Raw genomic sequence first — 17996 nt, 5'->3', positions numbered from 1 at the left:
AGTTTTTACAGAAAATATCTTTTTCCTTTTAGCCAAATGCCAGTGAGGCATCGCACAATGGAAGTGGACAGAATGTCAAATTGTATAACCCACTTGGAGGTATGGTTGCCTTTCACATTTTGCTCAATGTTTGTAAGATTTTCAACTTGGTAATTCATTTTTGCAGCATATTCCTGGGACAGGGGGATCTCTTGTGTTCCAAGATCTCAACTGGAGGTGGTATGGCCTCAGATCAACCTTGCAGTCTCTTGTCACTGCATTTAGCCACTAGTTTGTTTTCCCCTGAGAAAGCGTGCCAGTCCTTCCCTGTTCACATACTGGTTGATGTGATGCAATTTGGAGCATTGAGGTCAAGGTTTGGACTACCTCATGCACCTAAGTTCACTGCCTTGGTAGCTAAGGTTTTGATTCTGGAGTATCTAGGCACTGTCATTATTCTTTAAATTTAATTGGGAAATGGGAAGAAAACCTATGCATTTTTGAGGAAGTTGCATAGAGCATTTAATAAAGTCAGCATGGGAAACTTTGCTTGATTTAATTTTTTGTCTTGGTTGTTAATAAGTGAGTGTTGCCACAACGCTGCATTGGATTCTTTTCAAGGGAATTGAAAGGAAGATATTGATGTCATCTTCCCCACAAATCCCATCATTTCCCACAAAGCACCACGTGCTTAGGTGATGTCATTTCTTATTAATCTGTTCTCAATGCTGTTTCCCCAAGGAGCCTGGTTCCAGGCAGACTCAAGGTGCATATTCCCCTTCCAGGCATTCAGTGGTGCTGCCTGCAGCAGTGAACTGAGCCAAGTACAGCCAGCTGCCCTGAGAAAATCAGGCTCTCACCTGGCTGTGGCTGCAGCCACCTGCCTGCAGGGACGTCCCTGCCACTGCAAGTGCAGCTCTTGCTCTGCCTTAGCCTAGTGCAGAGCATTTTAAACTAGTGTCAGGGTGGCTTTTTGGAGAGACAAAACAAAACTTCACATTTCTCACTGGGAACGTTCTGTTTCACATGTGATTCTTGGTGGTGGTCTACATAGATCTTAAGGGAATATTTAACATTCAGTAACTGGGGTGTGAGGACTGGCAGCAGAGAGACAATTGTGGAACTTGGTGCCGCTTTGGCTTTAGGCTGGCACAGAGAAACTCAGGTGAGACAGGTCTGGTTGCTGGTAGGGTACAGGGTGCCTTTGCAACATACTCCATGCAGTACCAGTTAGGGACTGGGCCTTGTCACAGAATCAGAGAATCAGAATCAGAGTTGGATGAAAGTGCAGCTCTGTCCCCAAGAATCCCACCAGGTGCCTGTGGAACTTGTCCAAATGTTTTCTGAGCTCTGGTGGACTTGGTACCGTACGCAGTCTTGTGGGGAGCCTGTCCCAATTCCTGACCACCCTCTGGGTGAAGAACTCTTACCTAATTTTCATCTTAATGCTTGCTTATGGTTTCAGGTAATTTTCTTTAGAAGTCATTCAGGGGTATGGTTTTAGGAGGTGTTTTGTTTGAATGCTGTGGGAAGTTTCTTTATCCACATTGGATTGAACTCAAAACATTAGTAGTGTCTTCCCTTGACAACTGGCATGTTTACAGTGTTCTAAATAATTAAAGTGTGTGATGTTTGTGCAATTAGGTTTGCGGACAAATATCAGAGAGGCATGGTCCAAGGAACAGGAAGTGGAGAAAGGCATTAAGAATTTGACGTACATTGCAAGACTGAAGGAGCGTGTAAAGAAAGGTCAGTCTGTGTGTGTGTGATGGAAGACACAAATCTCCCGGATTTCTCACCAATACGCATGAAGTCTCCCTCAGCCACTAAGCACAAATTCCTGGTTTCAAAACAGTGCTTGCTGTGTCATATCCCCTTCCTTGACCTGCTGGCCACACTTCACCTGATGCAGCCCAGGACACGGTTGCCTTTCTGGGCTGCCAGCACACGTTGCTGCCTCCTGTCCAGCCTCTCATCCACCAGCACCCCCAAGTCCTCTCCACCTTCATCCCAGGCTCCCCATCCCATCCCAGCACCCATGCCCAGCTGGGATAGGCCATGTCCCAACTCCAAAGATGCAGCACTTTGCACTTGGCCTTGTTAAGTTCCCAGGGCCCTACTTGCCAAGGTTCTCCATGTCCCTCTGGATGGCACCCCATGCCTCTGGTGTTGTCAAACTTGCCAAAGGTGCATTTAATCCCACTGGCCATATAACTCTTGACATAGCTCAGTGCTTGAGCTTACAAACTGCAGAAATCATATGAAAACCACTGTGCATATAAAGAGTTTTTCATAAATACCTCCCTTCCAGTATCACTCCTTTACGTGGGCTTTTTAATGACTGTTTCTTCCCAATGCTTTACTATCTTGATTTGTAATGATCTATAAATTCTGAACAAAGAGCGTTTCAACAGTGTCGGTACGTCCTTTTGAATCAACTGCCTTGCTTCCTCCCGCTCCCCATTTGACAATTCGTTTTCTGTTTTTTCTTTACTGAAGTGAAAATACCAGAGCTCAGGAGAGCACCACACAGCTCTCCAGATCTTGTGCCTGAGAGGAAGAGAACGATGCCCATGAACCCTGCAAAATACATCCGGAGACTTTTCAGTACTGTTTCTCAGCGACCCATCAGAGACAGGGTGGTTCATTTACTGGCTCTGAAGAATTACAAGAAGTCAGAGCTACTTGCCTGCTTAGAGAGAGAGGGAGTTGTGGAAAAGGACAAGGAATCCCTTGGAAAGATCCTTCAGGAGGTGAGATCCTGGAGCTGCTGCCAGAAATGCTAACTCTTAGCAGCCTTACTTTAGGGTTTCAATTAGAAACCAATGACAGGCTTAGGAAATGCTCCTTGTTTACATTTTCCCATCAACTTTACCCAGTTTCCACCCAACTGCAAGTCCATGTGACAAAAAGAAAGAAATCTTCAAAACTTTGGAGGACTTGTTGTTGTTTTTCCTAGAATAGCTGGCAATGATAAATTCTTTGTAATGTTGTTGCTTCTCATGCCTTATTTTAATCCTCCCTCTTTCCCTTGCACTGTTAAATTGCTTCATAAAGTAACTTCACAGGGTGAAACTCTCAGCTAGGCAAAACACTTAGCTGAGGTCCTTAAAATACCTGGGGCAAGTTTCAGAGGAGAGAATTTTGGTAGCTGTATAGGGCAGTATATCATTTGAACGGATTTGGTGGTCTCTCAATGGTATTTCCTTCTACTTGGATCTGTGGGGATTGCCTTCCAGGGAAGGGTGTTCCAGGCAAATCCTACATGATAAAGGTGGTGGCCTAACTTTGAGCACAGAGTTTCTTTGCTGTTGTGTGGATTGAGTCTTCAGCTTCCTTGGCACCTGTTATTTCTCATAATATTCCATTTGTCATTTTAGTGCCTCTGGTATTTCTTTATTACAGCCATTCATATATGATTCACTTGGACTGAAGGATGCACTGGCTGTTTCCTTCCTTTTTCAATATTCCCCTTATTCAATATTCTCAATGTAGGCTGTTGCTGAATTATGCAAGCATTAACATATCAAGTAGCAATATTTCCTTTTTAGCTATGAAAAAAGTGATGATAAGATTTCAAAGCTCAGCTCCTTAGAGGGTAAGAAATGAAAAAAATTCTCCTTTCTGTTTATTTTTGTTCATGTTGAAGGAGATTTTGAAGAAGTAGTTTCTTGTTTGCAGTGTGAACTGCCTGAGATACTGGTTTGCATTCCGAAAGGGCTGTGTGAACAGCACTACATCCTGAAAAGCTGTTATTGACGTTTTTCTTAGCTTCACAGGGAGGTGGTGTTGTTTTTTTCTATACATGAAAAACCAGTAGGGAGAACTTGCTGAGCTCTTATACTCACAGTCTTCCTTCTCTTCCAACACAGCCTGAGTTCTGCTTTTAAAAAGTGAATTCCCGATTCTGGATATCTTTGTTACTGTTAAGCTGTTGAAGTGTAGCTCTAGGGTAGGTTATCTCCTATAAGCGTTCCATAGGAAGCTGTAGTTTCCTCTGAGCAGACACTTGAGGAAGAAAAGCAGTTCTGTTTGCAGAGACAAATGCCAACATCCTGTGGTGCTTCACGGGATGATGAAATCCTGCCCCTTACAGGTCCAGGCTGTGTTCTGCCATGGCAATGTAGCTGGGGGAAACAAGAGGGCAGCAGGTGTCCTCCTGAGGGTGGAAAAATATGGACTTGCTCATGGAGATGGTGTTCTTCAGGACCTACTCAAAAAAAGAAAATGAAAACAGAAAGGAAAAACCTGGTCTCTCCATGTATTTCAAATGGTGAAGACTGAGAGTTCTGGCATAGTGTACCTTGGTTCCCAAAGCTGTGTAAAAACCAAAAAACCTGGATCCCTGGTGCAGGGAGAGGTTTTCATAGCATCCATTTCCTCCATGCTTGCAGCAGTTTGGCATTTATTACATCCAAATTTCTACAGCCCAAATGGACCACACGTGTTAAATATTGTTGCTTCTTACATGACAGCTGCTTTGTTCTTTGCATCAAACAAAAATCCTGGAAAACTGGTGCATGATTTTCTTTTCGGCTTTGCTTTAGCTTTGTACTACCAGTTTTACATCTGTAGTCTGCCTTCAGGTGTAATGAATATTGATGTTTTAAATGTCTGCCTGTAGGTAGCCAACCTGGATGCAAATGAGAATTCTTTCAGTCTGAAGGAACGTTTCTTCAAAGACATTCAGGTTGATTGGCCTGGCTACAATGAAGGAGATAGAAAGACATTGGAGGTGACTCTTTTTCAGTAAGTTCAGTCAGGACAACAACCATTTCAAAAAAACCCTCTGGGAAATGAAGGTCTGTTTTCGCTGTGAGGTAAAAATGATGACTCTTATTTTTGCCTTGTAACCTGAAATGTTGGACCATCCTTACAGAAAAACAGCTCCAGCTCCAAATGTCACCAGCACCAGCCAGTCACTGTCTCTGGGACCTTCTGAAAGAAATACTCCACCTAGAACTGTTCAGGTATTTTGTGAAGTTTTAAGCATTCTCTAACATATATGATGTTTTCTCCCACTTGCTCTTGGTGTCCAAGCAGTAGTGCTGTCTCTATAGTATATAAACTTGCAAGTGTATACTTCTACTGGGATTCCTGTATACTTTTCCTGATGGTTACAATGTCAAAGCCTGCAACAAGCTGCACACACATGACTTGTTTGTCACAAGTGGGTGGGAAACTCTGCTAAGGACAAGATGTGGACATATTTTTTGGTACCTAGCTGTGTCTGTGGAGGGTTCTTGATGATACGGCAGCTCTAGTACCTAAATCATGCACGGTAATGCCAGTGCTACTGTTTGAAGAGAAATCTTATTGAAGTCTATGATAAGGACATATTCCAGTACTGAGGCATTTGTAGGAAACTTGTTTTTCTGTCCTAAGCAGCATTTAGGCTCCCATTTTGGTTCAGGCTATCCCATGTGTGAGGAGGGGACTCTGAATCATCAGGGAATACCTTGGACTTGTCAGGCTTAAAATCAATACAAGAGGGCAAGGAAAAAATTCAGAATCTTGGAAAACACTGCATGAAAGGTATATTTTCTATACCTTAAAGAATTGTCTTTAAACAGCTCTGGTTTTCCCTAGCTCTTTTCCCAGCCAGAGCAGGAAATGCTGCAGGGCCCAGCATCCTCTTATGTCCTACCTCCATGCCTACAGAATTTCTGTCAACAGGCGGGCACAGAGCTGTGTCTGGCAATGCTGCTCTGAGCTGCTGCTGTGCACAGGTGGGAGCAGCGTGTGCTCGGTAGGGAAGAGGCTGTGATCCAGGGTTTCCTCTGGAGAACAGCAGGAATGGGACCTGCAGTCAGACTGGGGCTTCTCTCTGTTGTTATCATCTCTGCACTGAACACGCTGTGATCAGCACGGTACTGGCGGTTTCTTGGGGTTGCTTTGTGAATTATGTGGGTGTGTGACAGCAGGAGTTGAGTGTGTTCCTGGGGTGTCTAAGCAGAAATAGGGAACGAGATTGATAGAGGTGCTGAAGGGAATGTCTCTCTCCCAAAGCCATTTAGCTACAGAGTTGGAGGATGACTTGCTGAATACTCAGGTGAGAAAGTAGGAATGAAATAGAGAACATATTTAGCTGCAGCACCTCCTTGTATGACAGGCCATTTTAGGTAAGAAAGGTGTGTGTTCAACCATGGCCAGGTCAGAAATGCTGCTTTTTCAGAGCAAAACTAATTGGGATCATCTTTGCAGAAACGGCCTCTGGCTTCTGCCTTTATCAATCCTGTGAGGACCAAGAGGCAGAGGATTGACCAAGAGCCCTGTGATATTGAGCCAACAGCTGGTGGCCGCTGTCCTTCTTCCTTGGACCTGCCTTCCACATCCTGCTCAACTTTGAACCTCTCTCCAAGTTTCAGCTCCATTTCCACCTCCACGCATGAGCTACAAGAGAAAGATAAATTTCGGACTCCATCTGGAATCCCAGTGCCTGTCAGGGTGCAGGGGAAGATTTCTAGCTCCAAAGGTGAGAAAACAGAGTTAGACAGGGTGGAAAAATCCCATCCTTTGATTTTGATAAAATGCTTGCCATGAGCAAAGCCAAAGAGATGAGCAGAGAGTGCAGGAGCCAAGAACAAAAGGAGCCACACGATCCCAGCATGAAGGGTATTAAACTGATGGACCACTTTTAGATATGCTTCCATTACATTTTTTACTGGATATCTGTATGTTTTTTTAGTCATATTTAGCCTCCCATCTACCAGCACTTCCAAGTCCTCCCCACCTTCATCTCCAAGCCTCTCTTGGTGTCAGGGAAAGTCCCAAACCCAAAGATGCAGCACTTTGCACTTGGCTTTGTTGAATCTGATGAGGTTCCAAAGGCCCCACTTCCTGGTCCTTCCAGATGGCATCCCATGCCTCTGGTTTTGGCACACTTGCTGAGGTTGCACTTAATCCCACTGTCCATGTCATTCTAGACATAGCTCAATGCTTGAGCTTACGAACAGGGGAAATCACATAAAAGCTTCATGCATAAAAAATTTTTCATAAAAACTTCCCATTCAGTATCACTCCTTTACCAGCTTTTAATGACTGTTTCTGTTTAATGCTTCACTGTTTAGATTCTTGGAGGTCTGTAAATACTGAACAGAGGCTCAAAAGTCTTGGTACATCCTTTTGAATCAACTTCCTTTCCTCCTCCAAACCTCCAATTTGAACTATTTGTTTCTGGTTTTCCCTCACTTTAGGAGAAAAAGCAGAGGTCAGAGGAGCTCAACAAAGCAATTCAGGTCCTGTGCCTGAGAAGAGGAGGATGATGACTGTGAGACTTGCAGACATTGACTGGAGCGGTTGCGCTGCTGTTTACGGCCGGCCCTACAGGGACAGGGTGATTCATTTACTTGCTCTGAGGGATTACAAGGAGCCAGAGTTACTTGCTCAGCTGCAGAGAGATGGAGTCAGGCAAAAGGACAAGGATTCCCTTGGAAAAATCCTTCAGGAGGTGAGATCGTGAAACTTGTGCCAGTGCTTCTTCCATCATGCTATTCTACTATTCATAATTTACTACTTCCTCACCGGTTGAAATTAGAGACTTTGCCAATAGTCCTTCGAGTTAAGTTCCACTGGGATTTCTTTCTCATAGGCTTTCATAAAATGCACACCCATTGAAAGATGCAGGAGATCTTTCCTTCCTTCCTTTTTAAATATTCCCCATCTGCATAATATATCAAATAGGAATATTTCCTCTTTAGCTAGGAAAAAGCATTTTGGAACTTAGTCAAAGGACTCAAATTCAACATGGACACACTTTTAGTTGATCCTACAGTGACTTTAAGGAACTGATTCCCTGAAGCTGTGACGTTTGTTGCTGTGTTTGCCCAGGGCAGTGGCAGGGATTTTTCACCCTGAGGACATTCACAATACCATGAGAGCCATGTTTTGCCATCCCAACTGAAGTAGCCCTTTTAGATTTCTGTAGTTTGCACATAGATGTAATGAACATTTCTTTTCTGAAATGTGTGCCTGTAGGTTGCTGAGCTGAATGCAAAGGATAATTCCTTCAGTCTGAAGGAGCATCTGTTTCAAACCCTTCAGACTGATTGGCCTGGCTACAGTAAAAACGATAGAGCGAAGTTGAAGTTAATACTTTCTAGGTAAGTTCAGTCTATTGGGGAAGGAAAAGAGCCTTTTTAGAAGAAAGCCCTGGGAAATGAAGCCTAGGTTCTTAGAATATGCTGAGGTAGAGGGACCTGCCAGGATCCTTACCCTGCACAGAATCACACCAGGTGCCCAAGAGTGCTGTCCAAACACTTCCTGAAGCCTTGCTGCAGTGACCACTGGCCTGGGGAGCCTGCTGCAGTGCTCAAGCACCCTCTGGGGCACGCATGTTTTCCTGATATCCTGCCTAAAGCTCCTTCAACTCAGCTTCATGCTGTTTCCTTGAGTCCTGGCACTGAAGCTCTGCAAGGAAAGGACTATGACAGTTGATATTTAGGCCTTGTAACTTGAAATATTGGACCATCCTTACAGAAAAACAGCTCCATCTCAGAGCCCCACCAGCAGCAGCCAAGCAACATCTCCAGGGCCTTCAGAGAGAAACGCTCCAGCAAGACCTGCTCAGGTATTTTGTGCATTTTTAATATTCTGTACGCTGTGTAAAGTTTCAGCAGACTTGCTGGTGGTATAAAAGCTGTGATGTGAATGTGCAGGAGCAGGCCTAAGCATGTTTTGCCTTAGACATTCCAAGTGCTGTGACAGAAAGGCTGTGGTGAGAAGAGAGGATCCTGCAGGGGTGGAGCAGCACTGTCCTGAGCCAAATTTCTCCTCTGCCTGAAGACTTGAGCTCAGTCCCCACCTCAACTCATTCCCTGGAGGAGGCCTCAAAAGGCTGGCTCTGCAGGAAAAATCTCCTGTACATAAGAGGCTGTCCCAGGGCCGGGCAGATGGGGCCCTCTTGCCCTCTTGTCCCTCTGTCTCTCTGTCACCCTCATTGCTGACTCCAGCTCTGCACTATCCACGTGGCTGCACCAACACAGGATCTACAGAATGGTGATATTCCCTCAGTCCCTCCTTCACTCTGCCTGGGCACACACGGCTGTCCTGTTCTACTCCATGCTCAGTTCAGAAGTTTGCAGTGGGTGTGGGGAGCTTGTGGCCATGTGCTGTGGCTTGTGAGTCAGCAGCTTTGAGAAGGTCCTTGGGAGGAGCTGAGAGATGATTGAAGGGCACTGAGCAGCACTGAGGGCTTATTGGGAAGCACTTGTGAAACTCTCTTGTGCAAATTTAAGGGTTTTGTCCGCCAACAGCTTTTGAGTCTGCACAGCAGGTAGCCTGCTGGACCTTAGACTACTGTACCTAAAAGCACAAGAGTTTCCTGACATGTGGCTGCTGTCTTTGTTCATCCTGATGAGAATTCACAATCAACCATCACACCCCGTACTCCTGTATTCTAATAGTGAAGCACTAATCTCATTTTTAACACATAAAACTCTAAAACAGCCAGGTGCCTCTTCAGTAAGTCATGTGGGAGTTTGACAGCAAAAGCTGAGTATTTTCCTGGTGTGTACAAGCAGAAATTGGGACCTAGATAAAACTTACAGGACATCCCCTTTGGGGGAGGCTTTGCTGGAAATGCTGAAGGGAGTGGGAGCTACCTCCCAAAGCCTTTTAACAGTAGACATGGAGAAGGACTTGCTAAGTCCTAGGATGAGAAACTAGGAATGCAATAGAGCAGATATTTTCCTGGAGGTCTTCCATTATTTAACAGGTATTTTTTTTAAAAAAACCATGTGTTTTCAACCATTGCTAGTTCACAAATCCTGCTTTTTTAGAATGGAGCAAAACCTGATCTGGGTCAGAGAGTAATGAAATGTTTTGTTATTGTTGTAGAAACAGGGTTCTGTCTTGACCAGACCTGTGATGAGCAAGAAGCAGAGGATTGAGCAGTAGCTCAGTTACCTCCAGCCAGCACCTGGTGGCCGCTCTTCTTCTTGGCTGCTGGCTTTGACATCCCATTCTACTTCCTACCTGTCTCCAAATGTCGGCTCCATTTCCCCTGCACCTTTTGGGTTTAAGAAAGACACAAATTTCTGAGTTCTACAATGACAGCAATCATGTGCTGAAGACTACCATGTGAAAAAAGATGTGAAAAGAATTCGGGAGGCTGAAGTAGTAGTGTCCCTTGGATCTCAATGAAGGTATCAGTGTACAGCTTTTCCTAACTCCAGTGTGGATAATGATGGAGTAAAGATTTGATGATTAAGGGATGCCTCTGCATGAATTAAGGTGCAAGAAAGACTCTATTCCAGAGTCACTAGTACAGACATTATTTAATAGTAAATGTGAACTAGAGGGATAGAAAGCTAAAGGAGGAGATGGGCCAGGCAGGGAGAAAAGCTGAGATGAACACCGAGGTGGGTTAGGCCCGCATAGGCCCTCCCTTCCTGCAGTGCAGTTGCACAGGCTCAGCTGCAGCAGTGGTGCTGCATCCCCTCATTGCATTTGCAGTGCAGGAGGGGAGGGAGAACTGTCTGTGTGTGTGTGTGTGTGTGTGTGTGTGTGTGTGTGTGTGTGTGTGTGGTATAAAACACTGGAAATTGCGCCCAGCTTGTCTCAGAGCAGTGATGTTGGCAAGGGCAGTCAGGCGCCTGCAGCTCTGGGGCTGTGGGGCAGCTGTGGCCTTTGGAGCAGGCAGGGCCCTGGCTCGCACTGGATGCAGCCAGGGATGCTCTGTGGAAGGCTGAGGGCAAGCCTGGCCCTGCAGGGGAGCAGTGCAGTGAGGCCCGTGCTAGGGCTCTTGCTAGCTAATGTCACTGGGCAGAGGCCAGTAGTCCAAGCTACTGCTTCTCAGGAACCTCTCAAAATGTTGAAAGGCAACTGTAGTTTTCTCTTCTAACTTGTCCTGCACACCAGTCAGGTGCATCTGGCCTGGGATGCATCCCTGGCATTTGTTGTTGTCTCTCCCTGTACTGAATTTTAACTTGGTAAAGATTTATTGCTTGTAAATATTTATCTCAAGATGGTTTGAAGTGTTCATTCCCATGTGGAATGAGTTTTTGTCATTCCAAAGAGAAACAGATCTTCAGGCCCAGAAGAGCAGAAGCTTTGGTGTGACAGTATTATTCTCATTGCCACTTCATCTTGGATTTGTATCATGAGCTTGATAAACCTCACACCTGTTGATTTGATGGAGAAGGTTTGAGTCCCTTCAGTGGCTTTAAGCATGAATGAGTTTTGCCCTCTTTAGCAGCTGCTGGGCTTTGGGTTGTTGTTGTGGTTTCAGACTTGTCTAGAGTTTGTTGTAAAAGAACAGCCTCAGTTTGCAAACTTCCCAGAAAGCTCCAAAGTCAATCTGAGAGTATTTTTACTGCTTTACATGAATAAAACCAGACTGGCCTGGCTTGGTAACCTCTGAGTCTGCCTCAAGGCTATTTTAAAGAAAAGGTCAGGAAATCCTAAACTCTGCAGAAATGCTGACATGCCTGATTTTTTTTATTTTTTATTTATTTCTTCTTCCTAGGGTAGCCCCAGCTACTCTGAGATGAAGAGCAGATGCCAGTACCTCCACAAAAAGCTGTCCCGCATTTAGCAATGAGTATCTGAATTTGGCAAGCAGCAAGTGGAGTCCTGGCACCAGTCGTCTGCTTCAGCAAGGAATCATCTATGAACTCAGGCTGTTTTATTATAAAAGAAGATTACATTTTTAGGATTCTTCAAGTTAGGATTGAGTAGATGATTATTTGTTAAAAACATAGGATTAGTTAGTCTAAGATTACAGAATTTAGTATTGAACTTTAGCAATAAAGAAGTTGGACTATTGTTAACAAGAGTACTGAAGTCTGTCCAAGATATATTTGGTTTATAGTTTCTTCATCCTAGCCTAGGTCCCAGTTCCAGTAGCATGTTTTGGGGGTTTATTAGAAATGACACCCAGTTGATTAGAGGAAAAACAAGGGATGAAGCTTTCCAGCCTTTCTTTTCCTTCTTCTCTGAATCTGTTATTTCCCTTTTTGAAAATGGTCAGTTTCCTCTGAATGTTAAAGAGACCACTTTCGTCATATTTAATCTAGTAAGCTTCCTCTATACAGTCTACAGCTTCTCTAAACTGAGGGCTAAGATGTCCAGAGGAGCTGATGAGACTCCTAATCCAGAAGTAGACCCAAATGGGGAGAATTCTGAGTAATGCAGAAAATAAGAGAGAATGAGCCAAACCCCAAAAGAATTTTCTGATCCCCTGTGAGAACCCTGGGTTTGGTTTGGGGTCTTGAGTGGTGGTAAAGTCTCTCCTCCAACCCGTGCTTCCAAAGAAAAACTCCATAGCCTCTTGTTGTTTGGTCTCAAGGCAGTTTATTGCGAGTTATCTAACAGATTGTGTTCGCGGGCTGCGGCTGTTTGATCAGCGGCCCCGGCAGAGACACACACACTCCTGACACCCTCACTGTCCAGTGTCTTCTTCTTCTCCCCCCCCCCCACCCAGGGCTGGTGCTATCTTTCATAAGATATATTACATATAACATGTTTACAATTATTCCCCAATACCTACTACCAATATTACCAAGTGCTTTTCTACTCTAAACCAATCTGTGAATGCCAACATCACCAAGAACATGGAGGCAAGGAAGAAGAATGAGGAAGAATAGGATCAGCCCACTTTCCTCCATCTTAGAACTTCTGACCCCCATGTACAAAGTAAAAACCCCCCTGAACAGGTGCTAAAACCCCCCTGTACAATACTAAAACATTTTCCTCTCTGTTTTGTAACTACTTTTACTATACTATCTAACCCTTTGTGACTGCTTGTTCCACCTCCAAAGCTGGTAATTCATTCCATGGCTCAAACTCGAAATCACAGCTGTTTCCAGCTGCCTTCTGGGGTCTAGAATGCTTCTGACCAAGGCCTGGAACCTCTAAAAATGTCTGAGAGACATTTTAAGTTCTCACAACAGAGATGTGAGTGTGAAACCACAAAAAGTAGAGTGACCTCATAGGGTCAAAGTTACATCACAGAGATGTCTGTGTGATATCACAGAGATGTCAGTGTGACCTCAAAGAGATGTCTGTGTGACCTCACAGACAGCTGTGTGACATCACAGTGATGTCATTGTGACATCCCAGAGATGTCTGTGTGACATCACAGAGAGCTGTGTGACATCACAGAGATGCAAGGGTGACATCACAGACAGCTGTGTGACATCACAGAGATGTCATTGTGACATCACAGAGAGCTGTGTGATGTCAGAGAGATGTCTGTGTGACGTCAGAGAGATGTAAGCGTGACATCACAGATATGTCCATGTGACACCACAAAAAGCTGTGTGACCTCATGGGGTCAAAGTGACATCAAAGAGATGTCTCTGAGACATCACAGAGATGGCTGTGTGACATCACAGAGATGTCAGTGTGACATCAGAGAGAGATGTGTGGCATCATACAGACGTCTGTGTGACATCACAGGAGGTTGTGTGATGTCACAGAGATATCCAGGTGACATCATGGAGAGATATCAGTGTGAAATCACAGACAGCTGTATGCCATCACAGAGATGTAAGGGTGACATCAGGGAGATGTCTGTGTGACATCAGTGTGGCATCACACCGATGTTATTGTGGCATCACAAAAATCTGTGTGACATCAGACAGATGTCACACTGACATCACAGACAGCTGTGTGACATCACAGAGATGTTATTGTGACATCACAGAGAGCTGTATGACGTGAGAGAAATGTAAGCGTGACATCACAGAGATGTCTGTGTGACACCACAAAAAGCTGTGTGACCTCATGGGGTCGAAGTGACATCAAAGAGATGTCTCTGAGACACCACAGAGATGTCTGTGTGACATCACAGAGATGTAAGGGTGACATCAGGGAGATGTCTGTGTGACCTCACAGACAGCAGTGTGATGCCACAGTGATGTCATTGTGACATCACAAAAATCTGTGTGACATCAGACAGATGACAGTGTGACATCACCGATAGCTATGTGACATCACAGAGATGTCCATGTGACACCACAAAAAGCTGGGTGGACTCATGGGGTGGAAATGACATCACAGCGATACCTGTGTGACATCACATGCAGCTGTGTGACATCACAGTGATGTCATTGTGATGTCACAAAAATCTGTGTGACATCAGACATATGTCATTGTGACATCACAGAGAGCTGTGTGATGTCACAGAGATGTCAGTGTCACATCACAGAGAGCTGTGTGATGTCACAGAGATGTCATTGTGACATCAGAGAGAGCTGTGTGATGTCCCAGAAATGTCAGTACGTCACCACAGACGGCTGTGTGACATCAAAGTGTTGTCATTGTGACATGCCAGAGAGCTGTGTGACATCACAGACAGCTCTGTGACATCACAGAGATGACTTTGTGACACCAAAAAAAGATTTTTTACCTCATGGAGTCCAAGTGACATCACAGAGATGTCTGTGTGACATCCCAGAAATGTCATTGTGACATCACAGACAGCTGTTTGACATCACTCTGATGTCAGTGTAACATCACAGATATGTCTGTGTGACATCACAGAGAGCTGTGTGATGTTACAGAGATGTCAGGATTACATCACAGACTGCTGTGTGACATCACAATGATGTCACTGTGACATCAAAAATGTTACTGTGACATCACAGACAACTGTGTGACATCACAGATATGTCATCCTGACATCACAGAAATGTGGATGTGACAGCGCTGAGAGCTGTGTGACATCACAGAGATGTCTGTGTGACATAACAGGAGGTTGTGTGATATCACAGTGATGTCCATGTCACATCACAGAGAGCTGTGTGACGTCACCAAGAGGTCAGTGTGACATCACAGACAGCTGTGTGAAATCACAGAGAAGTCAGTATGACATCATAGGGATGTCCATGCGACATCGCAGGCAGCTCTGTGACATCACAGTGATGTCATTGTGACATCACAAAAAGCTGTGGGAGCTCATAGGACCCAAGTGACATCACAGAGATGTCTGTGGCTGCACCACTTCTGCTTTGGTTCCTGCCTGCATCTAGAAGTGCCACAGATGTGCCAAGTGGGGCCAGTGGCCCATATGCCAAGGGCAGTGTAGTCTGGAGGGCATGAATGAAGAAGAGCCATCCCCACTTTTAAACCTTACCAAAGGCACCAAGAAATGTCACTTTGTAGCTTTAAGAGACAGCTGACAACTCAGAAGGAAATGCTGAGTGTATTCACAGGCTGAAAAAAAGGGAATCTTCCAGGCAAGTTAAAGTTTCAGAAGCTTTATTTTCAATCCTAAACTATAATCCTACTCTACAATCCTACTCTACAAAACTACTCTTCAGTCCTGTTCTTAGCTGGTTATGGAGTAAATGGTCCTGATGTGATTATCACAGTTGGTAGATAGTTCTTGTTGGTAAGTAATGGAGGGAGGGAACAGCTTTGTGTGTCCTTTTGAGGGATCGCCCCAATTTTCTGGTGTCCTCCGTTCATTTTGGGATACCACACCTCCTTTTTGGGCATCTCCACCCAGCGATTTTGGCTTCCACTCCTTCCACTTTGGGGTCCCCCTTTAACTTTGTGCACCCCATCCCCATGTCCCACACATGTCCAGCGTCCCCAGTGAGCACTGAATGGCCAGCAAGGGACTGGGGAATGCTGGGACCCACAGTGATGTCAGTCTTCTCTCCTGGTTACACATAGGACTCCTCGGCCCTTTTTGGGGTGCCCTGGAGTGCCAGAGCCATGGTGAGGAAGTGTCTTTGCTGCCATCCTGTGCAGGATCATGCCTGGCCCATTATGGCCTCATGTCCCCGTCTCTCATTGTCCTCTGACATTCCCTGTGTCCCTGCACCCCTCTCAAGAGCAGGACTTTGGTGCCAAGCCCAGCGCTCCAAATCCACGCGTTGCCTCTGTCCTTGTGGTATCCCCGCACGTACTTTATGGACAAGAATAGCCCTTAGTTAATCTAAGAATTGATACCTGGCTAACAAGATAATGACCCATCACTCTCACTGGTTTGCCCCCTCCTCCCTACCTTCTTTTAGGTGCCGAGGCAATGAGATAATGCTTGAGCTATGCTAAAAGCTGTGCAGAAAGAAGTAGTTACTTTGTACCCAGGGATGGGAATGAAGCACTTTCTAGAAATCAGCAAATTTAGCAGAACAAGCTAACTGCAAAAGACTCACCAGTGCCTATTTGAGCAGACAATCTTGTAGAGCATGTGCAGAAACAGAGGTAAAACAGCTGAAGCCCGAGGAAGCCTTCTGAGCCTTCATCCAAAACGACCACCAGAGGCTGACGACAACCTCCGGTAGATATTGCACATGGTCTACAAGGGCTTACAGAATCATGTATTTAGAAAATATATTGCAATATGAAGGTTAGGAATGTATCATGGTCACATTAAGTTAAAAAGGTTTAGAAGATTGTTCTGTACAAAGAATGGACAAGTGGTGATTACGCGGGCGCAGGGAAGACAAGCACAGTCAGTATGATTGATAAGCAAGCTTCTTTTATTCAAAAATCCTGTCCGTTTATATAGGGTTTGCTACAAGCAAAGTCAGCAACAGCTCTCATTGGTCAAGTTTACAAAGGTCTTTGTTTTACTTCTCCTATGGGTGGTTACAGCTGTAGCTAAGTTCTCCAAGCCAAGTTCTCATTGCTAAGTCATGCCTTCCAAGGACAGAGCATATCTTCGAGGCTGTCCTTATGCCTGTCCTTATTATCTCATTCCGAACTTGCTCTATTTCCCAGGCCTAGAGAGACCTTGTACAGTTTCCCAGGCCTAGACACAGAGCCTGTTTCCCAAGCTTTGTTCCCAGGCCAGACACAGGCTGATTCTGATTCTGGGGTCTTAAACAGTGGTATCAATGAATAACTGTTCCATTGATCCATGACCCCTCTCCTGCAACCATTCTCCAGCAGAAATTGCTAAGATTCTCTATCAGTCTATTTACAAAGTAACTGGTTATCCTAATAAATTTAGATACATTTCCCCTTTGATTACAAATTAAGCATTGCACCTTCAAGGCATATCCAGGGATGCACAGGTGACACTGCGCTCATTGTCTCAAACAAGGTGAGCGCAAACATAGAAATCCCCCCCGACACTTCAACATGTAAGCTGTTATCCAACTGCACAAACACCTTCTCTCCTAAACCAAATCAGTGCTTCTGTGTTTGCTTTCATGAACTTAGAATGCACTTTTCAGGACTTTGAAAACAAGCAGTGTCTATGGATTTGAAAATGTCACCAATATTAAGAAAGTCTGTGTTGCAGCGAAGTTGCCTTCTGGCTGATGCTGGAAGCTAGCAGGAGCTGCCACAGAAGGTTTGGCAACCCTATGTATAGAAGCCTCTGCCCTGGGTTTTACTCTGCATGGTATAGTTTTTCCTTGAAAGATTGATAATTTGACATTGAATCAGAGTTTGTCAGTGAAAATAAAAGCGAAAGATCTAATTTACATGGGCTAATCAACAGGTCCAATTAATTTAAACATGGTTTTGGGATGATGATGGGTCTTCAGTGAGTAGGTTTTCATTTGGGAAGGGTAGAAGGATATGACCTCAAGGCTGCAGGACAATCCATTTGTTATTAGATAGAAATTCCTGTTATTACCTTCCCATGCATAGTTTTTAACCTTTCTGTAATCTCAAATGACCTGAGTTCTGTGATTATTGCATCTGCACTCTTAGCTGCAAAAAACCCAACATTAAAAGCCCATGGTCATATTTTGATTCCGAAATAAGAAAACATGCAAATTGGTATTTCAGTCATAGCAGTGGCAGACTTTTAGGTTTAATCCAATTCCTGCTATATTCAGAAACCTGCTATTGGCTTCAAGAGGAGCCTTCTGCTAAGAAGAAGGTTCTCTTTTACTTTAATGACTTTGTCTCCATTTAATTGTACCTAAGAGTTTATCTCTAACACCTCTCTCCCAGCAGCTCTGAGCTGCGGTGTGGCACAGCGCTTGCTGTGTGCCAGGGAGCACAAAGCAGGCTGGCCTGCCGGCCCTGAATATTTCTGCAGAGCACTCTGCAGCTCCCAGCTTTGCTGTGGCTCAGTGCAGAGCTGCAGGATTGCAGGCGCTGCC

This window comes from Lonchura striata, chromosome Z, assembly GCF_050655825.1.
Source record: "Lonchura striata isolate lonStrDom1 chromosome Z, ASM5065582v1, whole genome shotgun sequence".
NCBI lineage: Eukaryota > Metazoa > Chordata > Aves > Passeriformes > Estrildidae > Lonchura > Lonchura striata.
This window is presented reverse-complemented; position numbering follows the sequence as displayed.